Source organism: Phycodurus eques, chromosome 5 (assembly GCF_024500275.1).
Source record: "Phycodurus eques isolate BA_2022a chromosome 5, UOR_Pequ_1.1, whole genome shotgun sequence".
NCBI lineage: Eukaryota > Metazoa > Chordata > Actinopteri > Syngnathiformes > Syngnathidae > Phycodurus > Phycodurus eques.
Genome location: NC_084529.1, coordinates 28065571 through 28081782, shown reverse-complemented (window position 1 = coordinate 28081782; position 16212 = coordinate 28065571). Strand labels below are relative to the sequence as shown.

Genomic DNA, 16212 nt, shown 5'->3' with positions numbered 1-16212 from the left:
TTGTGTGTACTTTACAAGCAAAACTGTTAGATATATTGTAGAAGTTATCATTTATTTGAAAATGGAAAAATAGAGAATGACACTGGTGTTGTTCTTACAGTAAGGTCTCTGTACTTTTTTAGCATGAGGATTTGCCTCTTTAGCTTTTACCACTGTCTTAATTGTATGGCCAAGCAGTGGATTTAAAAAGAAAAAAACTATTTCTGATCTGGAATGTATGCTTCTATCTTTATTTCTTTTCTTGGTGAGTGGACCTCTAAATAAAACAATGAGTAGTTTCCTACTCAAAATATTGGAAGTCACTATCACCAAGCACCAAATTTAGCTGAATTGTTTTCCTCTTGCCCTTTTTGTTCTAAACAGTCGACTAAGTGCTTGCAGTTCTCAGCTGAGTGTATACTGGCTGCACTTTTAGCTAGTGGTGTCCTTCCTGTGGTGACAGTATGCCATGACGGATTTCCGTTGACTCACTTTCATTGTAACCACAATGGGTCCCTCAGAAGGAGGGGGAAAAGAAATCAGTGCTTGATGTCATCCAGTTAAAGCTGTGGCTTTGCGTGCATTTGGCAGATGAATTAAGCAGCGCTGAAAGGAGTTTACTGACGAAATGAGGGGGGAGATTGCACTGACGCTTGTACAAAGCAGCCCAATGCACGATGACTAAATAATATCTGAATTTCGCTTTCACACGTCACATGAGGTTCCTTCCCTCGAATGCAAAAAAAAAAAAAAAAAAAAAAAGACTGAATGAGTGTGAATTATTTAAATGCATATCCAGTAGATATAAAAAGTCTACACACACCAGTTTAAATGCCAGGTTCTTGTGGGATTAAAAAAAATTAGACCAAAATAAATCGTTTCAAAACTTTTTCCACGGTTAATGTGATCTTTAACCTGTAAAACTCTACCAAAAAAATGAAGAAATCTTGAAATTTAGATAATGTGGTTGCACAACTATACACACATTCTGGGATGTGGTTATGTGCAGAATTAACCACTCATATTAAAACTCGTGAATTAGGAATCAGCACACATCTGCCAAGAGCCTCTGATTAACGTCAAATAATGTTCAGCTGTTCTTAGTAGGCTTTTCCTTATGTGTTTTGCTTCCTAGCAGAAACCTGAAGCTTTTGAGCTAGTATTTGGAACTGTTCATAATTCCCTCCACCTTGACTAAAGCCCAATTCCACTTAAAGGAAAGCAGGCAAAAAGCATGATGCTGCTGCCACTGTGCGCCATGGTAAGTACGGAGTTCTTGGTCTCACTATATATATATATATATATATATATATATATATATATATATATATATATATATATATATATATATATATATATATATATATATATATATATATATATCACAAGAACCTGGCATTTTAACAGTGGTGTGTAGACTTTTTATATCCACTGTACTAACAATATCAAAACGTGTAAAGCACTCCCACTAAAACCATATTATCTGTGCGCTGTGTAAGTCAGCCCGGTACTTGGGCTTTAAATACACACATTAGTGATTCATCTTTTTATTTTTTTTATTTTTAAATAGTCTTTCACACTGCTGCTCTTATCCACTGCTTTGCACATTTCACTTGTAATTGGTTGGCAATTATAGGTGGTGCATTAAGGAGTTGTTACTTAATTCATTCGACATGGTCAAGTTGTTAAGTTCGTTCAGTCTAATAAGGCATCACCTTTTATCGCACAAGAGCAGGTATGCGTAGAAAGGCTGAGATTACAGTATCCATGTGCATGGCAAAGATTAGAATTCTGGTGAACGGGACCAGAGCAAAAACACTGAATGCCTACTGCAGGGCTTTATGTAATTCACCAAGCATGTTATTTTCACAGCGTGTTTATCCACTTGATTAATGCCCATTGAACAGTTCCATTTGAACATCACCTGAGGAGCGCATATATCTGCATCCGGCTTACATAACATGCCTGATAACGGGAAGTAAAATTTTAAAAGAGGCTCAACCTGCCTGTGAGGCCAATTTCAGCAAACACCGGGACAGCTGGCCGAGAAATCATTGTGACTAATGATCTCAGTGTGAGACAGGAGCGGGGCCGTGGGTGGCTGGGAGAGGAACAGCCTTTGTTCGTCTTTCTAGAGCTTACAAGTCGACTGTGTGATTCTTGAAGTGTTGCTTTTGTTTGGTTTCGCTTTGCCTTTTCTCGCTACTGGATTGCGGCACTCGGAAGGACCTTGAACACTGTACACTTGTTTTCCTCATGAGAAAGGCCTGACCTTATAAACCCAGTGGTGTTGCGCCAATCCAACGTGATCATGAGTGTCATTTGACTCCAATTCACAATTTAGATCACACAAGACAGTCACAGGACCGCACGCAAACCCTTCGTGGTACTATCAAAGTGACTCATTTTGGGGTGAAAAAAAAAAAACAGTCGCACAAGTGTTTACTTTACAGACTCCAAAAAACAACAGCTTTGTCATGCAGTGTAGTCTTAAATTATCACTGCCCAAATGTGGATATAGCAGCCCACTTCTAGCTTGAGAAAACATCTTGCGGTAAGTTTCAGTTATCCCTCTCTCTTGCTCTCTCTCTCTCTCTCTCTCTCTCTCTCTTTCGCACTCTCTCTCTCTCACTCTCTCTCGTGCGCACTCAAACACACACACACACACTATCAATAAGTCTTGAAGAGAATAAAGCAAATATTCTTTCTGTAGGGCCCAATGCATGTGTTTTTGGGCAGTTAAAATTTTAAATGGTGTGTGGGCACCCATATATATATATATATATATATATGTGGACAGCAGGCACTGTAATATATTATTATTATTAAAATATATATATATTTTTTTTTAATTTGATTTGATGTTCATGCTCTGATTTATTTATTTTTAATCAGAAGTTACTTACGAATTACTCTGCATAGTTTTTCCACTGAGTACTGTCTTACTTTTTCTCAAGTAAATATTTGGACTTTTTACTTTTACTTGAGTCATATTATTCTAAAGTAACAGTACTCTTACTTGACAGTACCCTAGAAGTAGCTCTGTGTCTGTTAGTTTGTTTATGTGTTTGGTGAGTACAAAATAACTCCCTTTTGTGTGATATTGCTTAATTGTCATTTATTTGGTTTTGTTTAATGATTAAACAAACAATAATTGCTTAATAAACAATAATTGGGGGAAAAAATAGGCAATACACTAATGCAAAATACATTTTTATTTGATTACTTGATTAATGAATGGAATAATCAATAGAATAATTGATTCTAAAAATATTCAATTGTGACAGCCCTAGTATCAATAACGCACCAACATTGTACTTTAACAACAAAGGCATGATGTGAGTCGAATTATCTAATTTTTCTTCTTCTTAATCGTCACCAATTTGTAAAAATATGTGAACTTCATCTTGACTTTAATGAAGAATGATGTTGACTGCCTCGCACTCTAGTCAAACGTCTACTCGGTAAACAAATACAGTGCAGCTCAGCCTCTGGCTTGCGGATGTCATGGCCATAGGCTTTTGGCAGCGTGTCAAACTCGGCGTCACACGAATGTAAATATCAGTGCAGTTACAGCAGCATTTAAACAGCCTCTCCGGAGCTTCTGAGATTGAGCCAAAGACACCACTAGTGTTTTTATAGCATACAAATGAACTCTAACCATTATTGTTGTTACTCTCTGCATTGTTCATTTCCTATAAAGACAAACCATTGTCCTTTAAGACAATTACAAGAACATACTGCAAGAAGTTTGATTTTTTTTTTTCAAGTTTCATTATAAATGTCATTATATGTGTTCCTGTTAGCGCTAAAGGCGAACAGGTTTATGTTTAGCATTTTGTTCCTTACTTTATCAAATATAAATCTATCTATAACCTTAAAACGAAGGTACGTAGCAAACAGTGGTCTTTACACCCGTATTTTTTATCATACTTAATCGTCACACACTCGTTGAAGTTAACCGCTGTTAATAGTAAAATGTAAAAACTATTTTTAAAAAGTTCACTTTTATAAGTGAAGATGCGTATGGTTAAGTTGGAGCCTTACTTTTTTTTTTTTAATTCAGGTAATTTCCAGTCTCTTATTCTTTTTTTGTTGTTGTTGTTGTTGTTGGATCTTCTAATGAGCGGCACGGTGGACGACTGGTTGGACCGTCAGCCTCACAGTTCTGAGGATCAGGGTTCAATCCCCGGCCCCGCCTGTGTGGCGTTTGCATGTTCTCCCTGTACCTGCGTGGGTTTTCTCCGGGCACTCCGGTTTCCTCCCACATCCCAAAAACATACATGAATTGGAGACTCTAAATTGCTCGTAGGTGTGAATGTGAGTGTGAATGGTTGTTTGTTTGTATGTGCCCTGCGATTGGCTGGCAACCAGTTCAGGGTGTACCCCCGCCTCCTGCCCGATGACAGCTGGGATAGGCTCCAGCACGCCCGCGACCCTAGTGAGGAGTAGCGGCACAGAAAATGGATGGATGGATCTTCTATTGAAGATCGAGTGTTGCAAAACAGCCAATGAAAGAAAAAGCACAAAACACGTGCATAGTTACTTAGCGGATGTTCACTGAACTGATATGTTCATGTGTCATGTTTACGGCATGCTGGAAGTTAGATTCTGTTGTGCTTCTTACGTTGTGGTAGACATAATGCTCAGCAGCTTGTCTTAAAGCAACTGATCCATTTTGCTGTTCCCTTGTCTTTTACTACTAATCACATGCACCCACCAACCAGAAAATGGTCATGCAGCGGAATCACAGATGACATGTTTTGGCTATTATCTTGTCGATCTGAGCCAGAACCGGGGCAGCCGTGTTTCTCACAGGCCGCTGTGTGATTAATACGCACATCAAGCGCTGCACGGAGATGGCTGGATCCTTTGAAGCATGTTTGTGGAGCTGGATTTGCTGAGCTAACACAGTCCACGCAGAACCCCCTTGAATAAGCTTGTTTGGATAGCATCCTCTGTGTTTGAACAGGAACTGAGTGTATTCAAATGGAGAACAGACAATGCCCCTCCCCTTCTTCCTCAATATGAGCAGACAAACATGTCCACCCTGCCAGGTCTTGTCCCCCCCCCCTTTTTTTTTTTTTTTTGTTCCTCTAACTTATGCTTGATTGTGTGGCACCTCAAATATCTGACATTAAATTGGCTGGAACATTGTGGAAGGAATGAAATGCAAGGATTTTTCACTGAGAGAACACAAAAGAACTGTCATCTGACACTTGCTTGGTGACAAGTGGAGTATGGATATATTGAATCAGTCTCTTGCATGAGAAAACATTTTATTTAGAAAAACCCAGATAAGGAGAGTTCACTTTAAAAAAAAAAAATTAAAAAAAAACATAAAATAACCAACCATCGATTTCAATTAGCTTGTTAAGTACATCGTAAACCTTGGCTAAGTAGACTATTCTACTAATTTAACCCAGCTTGTTAAGTATACCGCCCTCCATTAAAGTCAATGTGATAAGAGGACCTGACCCTATATGAACACAAAGACACAGCTACTTTGCTATAACGTAAAATTTCAAAACCCCTCTTAACAAACTAATAACCAGTAATGACTTAAAGCTGCAGTGCGTAGCTTCTGTTGCCCCCAAGGCTGTAATTCTCCATTACAACAACATTGCTAGATAAAATTTCCGCTACGTCATTTTCTGTTCGCCATCAAGCGTGATGCCCTGCAATGTCTGTGGTCGACATGAAATATAAACAATCAAATTCTGAAAACTACAGATGTTAGAGGAACTGATAGCATTAATCAGCATTGAGTCATCTCTAGTAGTGGCTTGGGTGAAAATGATTTTTTTTTAACAAAATAAAGTTAGTATACGTACTGCAGCATTAAGAAATTTGCTTAGTCATGCATACAGTACACTGAAGGAAAAATCAAGTGGGAAATCAATCAGGTTAATACATCACCAAATTACGACTGTCCCTTGAAAATCATGTTTCTCTAAATTGTGCACATTTTTATCGTAACTCAGAGCCCAAGACAAACTCGTTTTAGTCCGAGCACAGTGGCCCCTAACTTATAATTTTGGGGGCGCAATTGGAAAATGGAAGGGTGCACACTACGAATCAACTAGCAAAGTAAAGACCCACATTTCCTCCTTTCGTTATCAGCAAATTTCATGTTCTCCGCATGTGGGTATTGACAGCAGAATTTTCAGTTCATTGAATCAGTCTCCTTGAAATACCTTGGCCAGATGAACACACGCAGCCACTCGTCGAAAATTTCCTGCCTTTTTTCAGCACGACACTTTCCTCACAAAATGTGTCATTATCGGGATATGTCTCCTCTGGCCCACTAAGTTCATTATTATTATTTAAGAACAATTTTAAAGAATCTGAAAAATAACTGGTCGCACATCGGTGACTAGATGAAAATCATATTTTAGGGGCAAAAGCAACCATTTAGCAGTCTGGAGCCCTGCAAACAAAAAATACATGTGTTATATTTGTTATTTTTCAGATAAACATAAAAAAAAGAAGCAACAAATAACATTCACCAGACCCCATGCAAATATGTCCCTTAGCGTCTGTAAGTGGCATAGAGATAAGAGTAATCTGATTGGACGCTTTAGTTCGTGCAATAGGCGATACCACTACATCATTTCTTTTCTTTTTGCATAAAAAGTTTCACTGTTTAAAAAGAAATGCAGATCTTTTGGCTGTTATTGATGATACTATTGATGACTAAATCAATTAGGTTATTGCCCTTCCAAGTCAGTTGAAGCTTAGAGTATTTGAAAGTAAAATGCGGACCCAACACCACTACTGACTGCATTTGCATCCTTGTCTCTCCCTCTCTCTTCCCCTTTCCCACTTACACTATGCTTGGCTCGTTTAACTTACATGACCCAGTGAATACATAACCCAAGGCCATTCAAAACATTCCGAGTGCCTATAGGGATAAAAACTAAACCACGTAAGCTGGAAAGACTGCTGCACTGCCACCAGCGTTTCACTGTGCTCTTCACCTCCTTCATGCTGTTTAAAATGTGGTCTCTTCCTGCCTCGGAGGGCTCAACTCAACAAGCTGCATCAGTTCAACGCACTTACATGGACGCTACGTTGTGGCATTGATACGTTAAATCTAGCCCCCTGTGTACAATTCATGGCTTTGCAATGATATGCATTACTAAAGCTTTGGAGGGGGTAGTCTTGTGTCCTTTCAGAAAACTTCTATTTTAAGCTTAAGGCTAACAAGCTTGCATTCAACTCTTCCTTGACTGTGTTTAATTCTGTTTTGGGCACTTTCATTGCACATCAGCAGCACATGCCAAAATGTTTCCCTTGAACGAGCTGGTAGTTTGGAAGGTGAAGTTGTATTCGACGATTATGTTTTCAAATGAGCAAGCTTGGGCCTTTAAAAATGGCCCACCAGAGGAGCTAAGCTTGCATGCACAGCCTATAAAATCTGACGAGTGTTGAGTGCAAACTACTGTAACTGCAGGCGCAATTAACAGTAGCTAGCCAGAAAGGAAAAGAAGCTTTAGTGCTACATTTGAAAGCAATATAGTAATGTCCATGTCTTTTTTTCTCCCTAGAAGGAATAAATATGCAAAAATGAGCATTCTCTTTGTGTGTTTTATTTTTGGCTAGCACGGTTAATATCATAGCTGTTGTAAGATAATTTCATAAGCACTGAGATTAATGATGCTCCTGCACACAAGACCATTGTTAGACACTTTTATTGTACTTTGTTTTCACTGCGGACACACAAACGACAAAATACCCAAGCCAATTTTACAGTCTTGGTGAACCTATTTTCGTTTACAGTCAATCAATCAGTAGCCCACTTTTAAGTGCAAATATTAATCAAGGCGCTAACTAAGGCTGGGATGGGGGGGATCTACTTACTCGGATAAGTTAAATGCATTATTTTATTTTTTTTATTTTTTGCTTTGCTTGGACGTTTGAGCAAAAATGGCATATAAAAGCACTAGATGATGGCAGTAAACTCATCTCAACTCAGCTCCCTTCACAACAAGCAGCAGTTTGGTAGATAGTGAACAATCACTTCCAAAAAGACACTTCAAGTTGTTTATTGCCACTGCAGTTGAAGTTTACTTCAAACTAAAAATAAACACATTATGTATTTAAAACAACCACATAACTTTAGAAAGGTCTGCTAGCATAATGCTAACACACGCTGCCAAAGACAGGCTAACAAATAGCATTGATGTCACTGTGTTATAACACTTTAAGCGATGGATATTTGAACTCAAATGCTGAAGCCATCGATGTAGACAGACAATATAACAATATTCACAGTCATATATTCTTCATCCTCTGTGAAAAATACATTGACATTGAAAAACATTTGTTTGTTTCAATGGGGAAGGTAAAGTGTTTTGAGTTATGGGCGTGGTCATGGAACAACTTTAAGTCACGGCACCACTGTATGACATGAATAAAGTATAAAATAATATACTGAAAATAAAGTTTTATCAAACAGACTCTACTGTTCTTCTGGTAGAGTTTTTTTTTTTTTCCCATTAGGTTAACCAGAGGCGAGTTGAAGATATAACTGGTTGATACATGGATAAGTGGATATCATCATATCACAGTTTAAAATGGTGGTTGGTTTCACATTTTCCCTTTTAAAAACAAATATTTTCTTTCTCATCAGTTTGTTGAGTTTTGTTAGTGCATGTCGATGTGGTGACTGAATGGCTGCAGCTCCCCTGCTCTGCTTTCCATTAGCACCTCGCCCCAGCTTGGGCAGCTCCATGGCTGTTATCTCAATGATGTTCTAATTCTAGCCAAACACTTCTGTGTTTGACTCAATAGAGGCAGTGTAAGTCAGCAGAGTCAATATTGGCAGAGCACACAGGGTTGGTGTGACGAAAGAGAGAGAGAGAGTGTGTGTGTGTGTGTGTGTGTGCGTGCACGTGCGTGCATGTGTATGATAGAAAGAGAGAGAGAGGGAGGATAGGTGGTTGAGGGTGCTCCGTTAGTGAACCTTGACCGCCTGCTCCAGTAACAACAATAAAGATAATAAAAAAGGAAGCAAGCCAATTCCTGCGTATGTTTGTCTCGCTTACTTCCTTTGAGCCCACCGACATCTCTTTTATCTCCTGTTTTATCTTTTTTTTTTTTGTATTCTTCATGAGGAAGTTATTGTTAGACTTGGGAGTTCCTGCGGTCATTTTCGCGGCCGTCGGCACTCTTTTAGCTAAGTCAGGGCTGATGGTGAACAGCTGAAAACTTGATGTTTTTCTTCTCATGGTGGGTGATGATAATTATGATGTCAACTATTTGTTTTCTCACTGTCAAGACTGCATAAATACATGCAATTCACTCTCTTTATTAGGCACACATGTGCATTCCGATGATAACAAGTGTATAACAAAATTCTGCCTTTACAAATATAGTAATGCTCAATTTTAATTGGCATTGTTATAGTAGTTTTAGAGTATCCGTTTAACAATATAGTATACTTTTTATTGTAGCTGCAATTTGCAGCGATGTAGAATTGTACTGCACCACACTAACATAAAAATAACACAAAAATAAACAGTTAAATTAACACTTTTTACAACTCCTTGTCAATTTTTTTTTAACTATAACCAATTAGGTAGAGCACCTACCAGTCTTGTGTTTTATACCCAAAAAGTACAACCTTGGTTTCATTGGACCATAACAAAATCACCCAAACACGTGTGAAAAAAATGTGTTGCAGTCCACTTTTTGGGCCAAATCTTTTTTTCAATTGAGTTGTATAAGTTATAGGTCATGTCAATGCTGGAAAACATTTTAAAACAATGTATTTTGGTCTATTTTCTTTTGACATGACAAAAACCTGCCATTTGAAGAGGGGTACTTTTAATATGCACTCAATCTATCCATCCGTATACAGTATCTACTTTATAATCCCTACTTAGTCCAGGTGGTATCTATGCGTACCCTGGGACAAAACGCTGTTGTTATAAAAGTGATAACACAAAGGAGAAGTCACACATTTTCCGGAGAGTCTGTAACAGCAGCAACAGGAGCAGACGGTCCTGTTTGACTCAGCCCGAGGCCTTGTTAGCAGTAACAAGCCGTGTAAACAAAGCGCGGCGGTGTATTTTAAGGTCATCGCAAAAAGCAGCAATAACCTCGCAGTCAGCACAAAGTAGTCTCCCTGATGTGGCAGCACAATCTCCCTATTTAAATCTGCTGACAAGTGGAAACAGCAACATGAGCTAATGCACTACTTAAAGAGCATAATCGCTCTTTCCCTTACTGTTAATGAATGCTAATTAGGATTCTGGAGCAGTTTCTGGCATGTGCTGGCTGGGCAGTCTAATGTGCCGTATTGTTCTTCTCCTCGCTTCAGCTCAGCACTAATGCTGCTGTGCCAGCTATTAAAGTCAGATAAGCGATCCATCTTTACCATTGCCAGCCAAAGCGACGCTAATAGCTCAGCCATTAAATTGTTCATTTCCATGGCTTCCTTTCATTGTTTTAGTCAGCTCTATATACATATGAGCAGAGTGCATGTTTGACTCGTACTTCTGCCCACGGGCAATTATTTATATATAATTCCAACCCAAAACAACCTCTCGAACAAGAGAGGATGTCCATCATAGTCGTGCCAAGTCATAAAAGGTTTTCAGGTGTGAATCTTATATGGTGAGTTGTAATAATGTGATGTAATCCATGAAATGACTTACTTGTAATAAGGTTAATCACGTCCACACTTTTAATGAGCAGTAGGGGCCATATTAACAGCCATATTATTCCCATTTCAGTCTTGTTGATTTTACTATTGATTTTAAGATCTGGCACTTAGTCACAAGGCAATTTAGTCTTCGTAGGCCACAGAGACCTGGCAGAAAAAGGTTGAGAAGAGGAAGAAAGAAATAAGGCATTTCCTCAAGCTCTTAATTTTAATAAGTGGCTGAGGTGCAAATCCCAACAAGAAACTATAAGCAAATGATGGGTTATAAAACAGCGGCATGTGACTAATTCCAAGATCCCACATACTTTTTAAGATATTCTATTCTATTTGGTTCTTCTTCTCAGCTTCTAGAATACAAATAGTATACATTAGTAACAAATATACAAAGAGTAGCTCTTTTTTCATATGCAATACCAAAAGACTGATAACATCAGTCTAAATAAATTACATGTATAAATATGGACATGCATTCCAAAAGACACATTTCAAAATCTAATAGAAAGTCTGTGCAGAAGAGTTCGGGGACTGCCAGTTTTATGACTTGATTGCCAAATACTTAAGGAAGACTTGACTTTAGACTCGGTAGCCTAAAGACTTGACTTTGACTTGAACTACATGACTTGACAAGTCATCTCGTTTAGAAATCTGGATTTGAATGAAGACCGTTGGCCTTTTTTTTTTTTGAAAGAAACATTTTAGGGGCGTCATTCGCGCCAACCCGTCAACAGTCTGCGTTGTTGCGCACTTGCCAGTGTGATGTAGCCACTTACATGACCAACGATGGAAGGAGCTCCAAAGATAATACAATTTGGATTAAAGTATGATGTCGATGAAGTCTGCAAAAAGAGGATGGCAACAAAGCATGGCTCGCAACTCGCGCATTAAAGAAACAACAACAACGACGTCAAACTTCTTCCGTCACTACAAAAGTCACAAAGAGAGGTAAGCTAATTTAACACCTTAGCTAGCTGGTCAAACATTCAGTTTCATAGACCGGTTTGGGACGATTTAAAAATCAAATTGCTGTTAGTGTGAACGTTTTAGTACAGCTAAGTAGCGTAACTAGGAGTGGGACGCTTTATGATAATTGTCGTAACCTTTCTTTTCGGCGCATATAGGCACGCAAAAGTGTCTCTCTTCTCTCTGTCTCATTTACTAATGAGGCGAGAGCAGAGCAGGAAGTAGCGTCTCGTGTCTTTAAAAAGTCAATCCATCGCGTTTTTATTTCCTCATTTTTTGGGAGCGTAAAAAACCATCACCGAGCTGTTCTGTAAATCGACGCATCCAGCGAAGACGCATTTTCGGGGCGTAGCTATCGTTAGCTTGCTAAGTGCAAGCCGGAGTGGCAAATGGGCCTTGTTATGGACGCTAAACACAGCGAACTCACAAGTGAGTGCAGCCAAACGACGTGACGTCACTTTTTACTTCTATAGTGGAGAGGGAACTCGCGCGAGAAAGTATACGCCCCAGCCCTGTGATGTCACGGGGCTGTGCTTTAGCCCCACCATTCGTAGGCATGACAAGGCTGTCAAAGTTGAGTTAAATTGAGTATGAAATGCAACTTTAAAACAATTCAGTGCATTCAATTCAATAGATCATAGTATTAGTTGTTGTTCATTTAACTTTTACAAGGTGTGAATACTTTTTTTATTGTTATGATTTGTGAAAAAAAACATTTCATTACCATTCCAATATATGTTGCGACTGGAGCAAGATTGTATGACTTGCAACTTGCTTGAAATTTAGTGGCAACTCGATTTGACTTGCTTGATTTTTCCCCCCCCTCTGACTTGGGACTTGCTTAAGCCTTGAAGGTTATGATTTGAGACTAGGTTGTGACTTGCACTTATGTAACTTACCCCCACCTCTGGCTGAAGCCAACTCCATGTTTTCTTCCATTTTTAATTCTAGTGGCCAGCCTTCCCAATGCATCGTGTGTCATACCAGCATTTTAATTTGTCAGTTTAAAATTGAAAGGTATTTGTGAATGGATGTGGGAACCAAAAGATACAACCACCCAGATGTCAGTATTACCAGAAAAGTGTGGATGGAAAAAAAAAAAAAAAAGGTTTCTGTTTCAAGGGATTACATAAACGTGAGCCAAGTAAAGGGAGGCACAGTGAATGAAGGACTGCATTCATTCATTTTCCGTACCACTTCTCCTCACTAGGGTCGCGGGCGTGCTGGAGCCTATCCCAGCTATCTTTGGACGGGAGGCGGGCTACACCCTGAACTGGTCGCCAACCAATCCCAGGGCACATATAAACAAACAACCATTCACACTCACATTCAAACCTACGGGCAATTTAGAGTCTTCAATTAACCTACCATGCATGTTTTGGGAATATGGGAGGAAACTGGAGTGCCTGGAAAAAAACAACACAGGCACAGGGAGAACATGCAAACTCCACACAGGCGAGGCTGGATTTGAACCCGGGTCCTCAGAACTGTGAGGCAAATGTGCTAACCCATCAAGCACCATGCCGCTGTGGGTCTGCAATGTATACTAAATAATTTTTCATTTTGTGTCTGCTGAATATTGATGAATAAGATGATACAAGAGTGAGAGAGCAAATCCCACAACCTGATATTTTTTCATCTTCCCACAGATGAAACCCAGGGAGCGTGCATGAATAATGGGCCTTGTGGTTGACCAGACGTGTCCCGCTCAATGGCAGCCCAACACATGAAAAGTGAATTTATAATTCTGTGGGACTTTATTGCACTTCACCATGTTTCATTCGACTTGGAGTAAAGCAAGGTTTGCCATTTCTACGCCTGCAAAGGCTGATGGATTCTGGTGTTGCTTACATTGCTCTGAGGAGAACTCAGTGAGTCTGTTAATAGACCTTTCACTGCTGTTTATACAAAATATATAAGGCAGTTGTGTATGATATATGGTGCTGGCAGCGATAATTGCTTTGGCAAATGGTTAAAGCTAAATCTGATAGTTTTGCTGTTTCAAGGCGAATGGTTAATAATATAATAAAAACACATTATCTCTGTATCCAAGAACACAACAATTAGATGGTTAACTAACAATATTCAACATATTATACACAAACAGAGTATATGACTCAGAACGGAGATATAGTAGTCCAACTAAGACAGTTTTACCATCCTTTATTCAAAAACATAATTAAGAGCTTTTTTTGTAATCAAACATTTAAAATTAAAACTCACAGCGCTTCACATATCTCGAGGCTTGTTATTTCCATTATTTCTAAGAGCTACTCTGACTGTTTGACTTTTGGAAAATGCAAAAATTCCAGAAAAAAATGTATTCACTGATCAGTGAGATGAAGCAAACAGTATTGGCAGTAAATTTGTATGTGAGAACATACAGTATGTGAGGATTACCATATACTGTGTTGACAATGTAAATGTAACATGTTACAGCATGAAAATATGTTAGGATAAAATTTCTCCTCAGGGTGACAATTAAAGGTTACTGTCAGGCTGTTTTCATGCTTCATTCATTTTGGAATGTGATGCAAACTAAAGATAATTCACACCAATAAATGACTCATGATCACATTCCTGCGGTGTAATTCCCAGGTGGAAAGTCTTGCCACGCACATATCACATTTTTTGCTTGCTTGTATAGACACTGGTCTATTGTAACACCACCCTAGCATGTGCATTAGGTTTTTACACATATTGTGATGTTACTGTGTGAACGAAGAGCTTCCGTATCAGTGTTGTTTATACAGAGGGGTGACGCATACAAGAGGCACAATACAGAAAGTGTGAACCAAAGCATGAGGTCGTATCTGTTTAAAAACCAAAACCACCACTAAAAACATTAGCATTGTAACATGTTCCCAGGATAATTTTGTAGGATTTATTTATTTTAAATATTTTTTACCAGTGTGTGTCTGGATTTAGAATTTGATGCATATGTAAGTAATGTGACTCTATTTTTGTTAGAGAAGCTTTATAAGCTCCCATGCTATAACAGTGCTATTAGTCCACCATTGCTGGTTTGGTTGTGACGTACTACATGCCTACGTTGAACGTCTTTTCATAGACGACCACTTTGAGTCCATTTTCAATACCTATATTTTGACACTCCTAAATGCTGTTGTTGTGTAGGTTTTATGCATTTTTAGTTAAATATTTTTAACGCCTCTTTTAGATCGAACACTTCTTTGTCTCAAAGTGGTTATTGTTAATACCAAAAATAACCTTATCCACTGAAGTTAATCTGATAATGTCGATTACTGTTAATGTTGCCTCAATTAAGATCATATGGTGCTACAGTATTTATTAAATGTAGCCAATGATGGGTCTTGGATGTGAGTCTTAATGATAGGGATCCCCCCTTTTACTTAAGTGCCACCATGAGGTTGATTTACAGTACTTGGATAAGGATCAAATTGTGTGCTTATATTATGCAAAGCAGCTGTCAATGTGCCAAAACAACAAATGATAGCCACATAACTTGCCAACTTCACTTAGCTTTGCCCATACGTGAATACAGACTATTGAGCAAACTGTCCAGCCTCCTTAAACTTCGGTTGACTTGTCTTGTACGCAATTCGGAACGGTCTCCAATGATGCGAGATAATTATGAATTGTCTATTGTCTGTTTTTTTTTCCAACTGATTTAGGGCAATTTTGCATCGCTGAAAATGATATCTGTATCTCTTGTTCAGGTCAGATTTTTTATTCCAAGTTATTAACAGTTCATTAATCAAATATGTCAAACTTTGCCTTCTGTAAATTGAATAGTAGACACTGATCAAAGTAAGTACAGTACCTGTCAATTGAATGTTACGTCATCATTGTTCAAAAGTCAGGGCAGCAAAAATACCTTTACATGTAAACTATCTATATATCTATCTATCTATCTCTCTATCTATCTATGGTGTACTGTTGTGCATGGCATGGTACATGGGCATGGATTACTTTTTTTCATTCAGTTCATGACTTTTACTGATTAGGAAATGAACACCTAATCTCACACTAAATGCATAAACAACCAAACAAGCCACATGTACACTAGTCACTCACAAGCACTCACCTGTGACATGCACTTGTTGTTAGAGGTGTTGATTCACACACATCCGCCCTCCTCAGCCACTTAACAGCTTAGCATGCTGCGGAATGTGGCTTGACTTAGGGCAGACAGGTCTTATTGAAGCACATACAGCCACGGGGAGCAATGGCGCCATCATCTCATATAACACACTCTCATCATTACTATTATTATTTCCACTAGTCTTTTTTTTTTGCTCTTTCATTTATCAGATAGTCCGACAGTTGCCAAAACAACAGCATGTTATCTGCTAAGTGATCAGCAATATGCAATTGCAGGAGGTGGATTCCCACAAGACGACTGCACTGAGGTGAACTGCTGCAGGTGTGGGCATTCTTTGGCAGACTGAAGAGGGATGGAAAGAGCAGTCCTATGACTGAGAGTTGAAAACACCTACACCTCTGAGGCTCAAGATTTAATACAAACGCTTCAACTCTGTCTTTACTCGTGAATAGCAGGCATGCTGCTCTTGATCTGACCTCTGACAAGGATAATCCAGAAGCTTGTTACACCTCTTTAA

The 16212-nt window shown here is 38.8% G+C and overlaps 1 protein-coding gene across 2 annotated transcripts in view; it reads left to right on the top strand.

Moving 5' to 3' along the window:
- kif23 (kinesin family member 23) overlaps positions 1-15995 on the top strand; it is a 33509-nt gene extending 17514 nt beyond the window's left edge. The window contains exon 24 of one of the 2 annotated variants that reach the window (XM_061675966.1): positions 15971-15995. The gene's annotated coding sequence lies outside the window, so the exon portion shown is untranslated. Of the gene's footprint in view, positions 1-13260; positions 14102-15970 lie in introns of those variants that run through there. The other variant, XM_061675964.1, reaches the window with a different exon arrangement.
- The last annotated feature ends 217 nt before the right edge of the window (positions 15996-16212 follow it).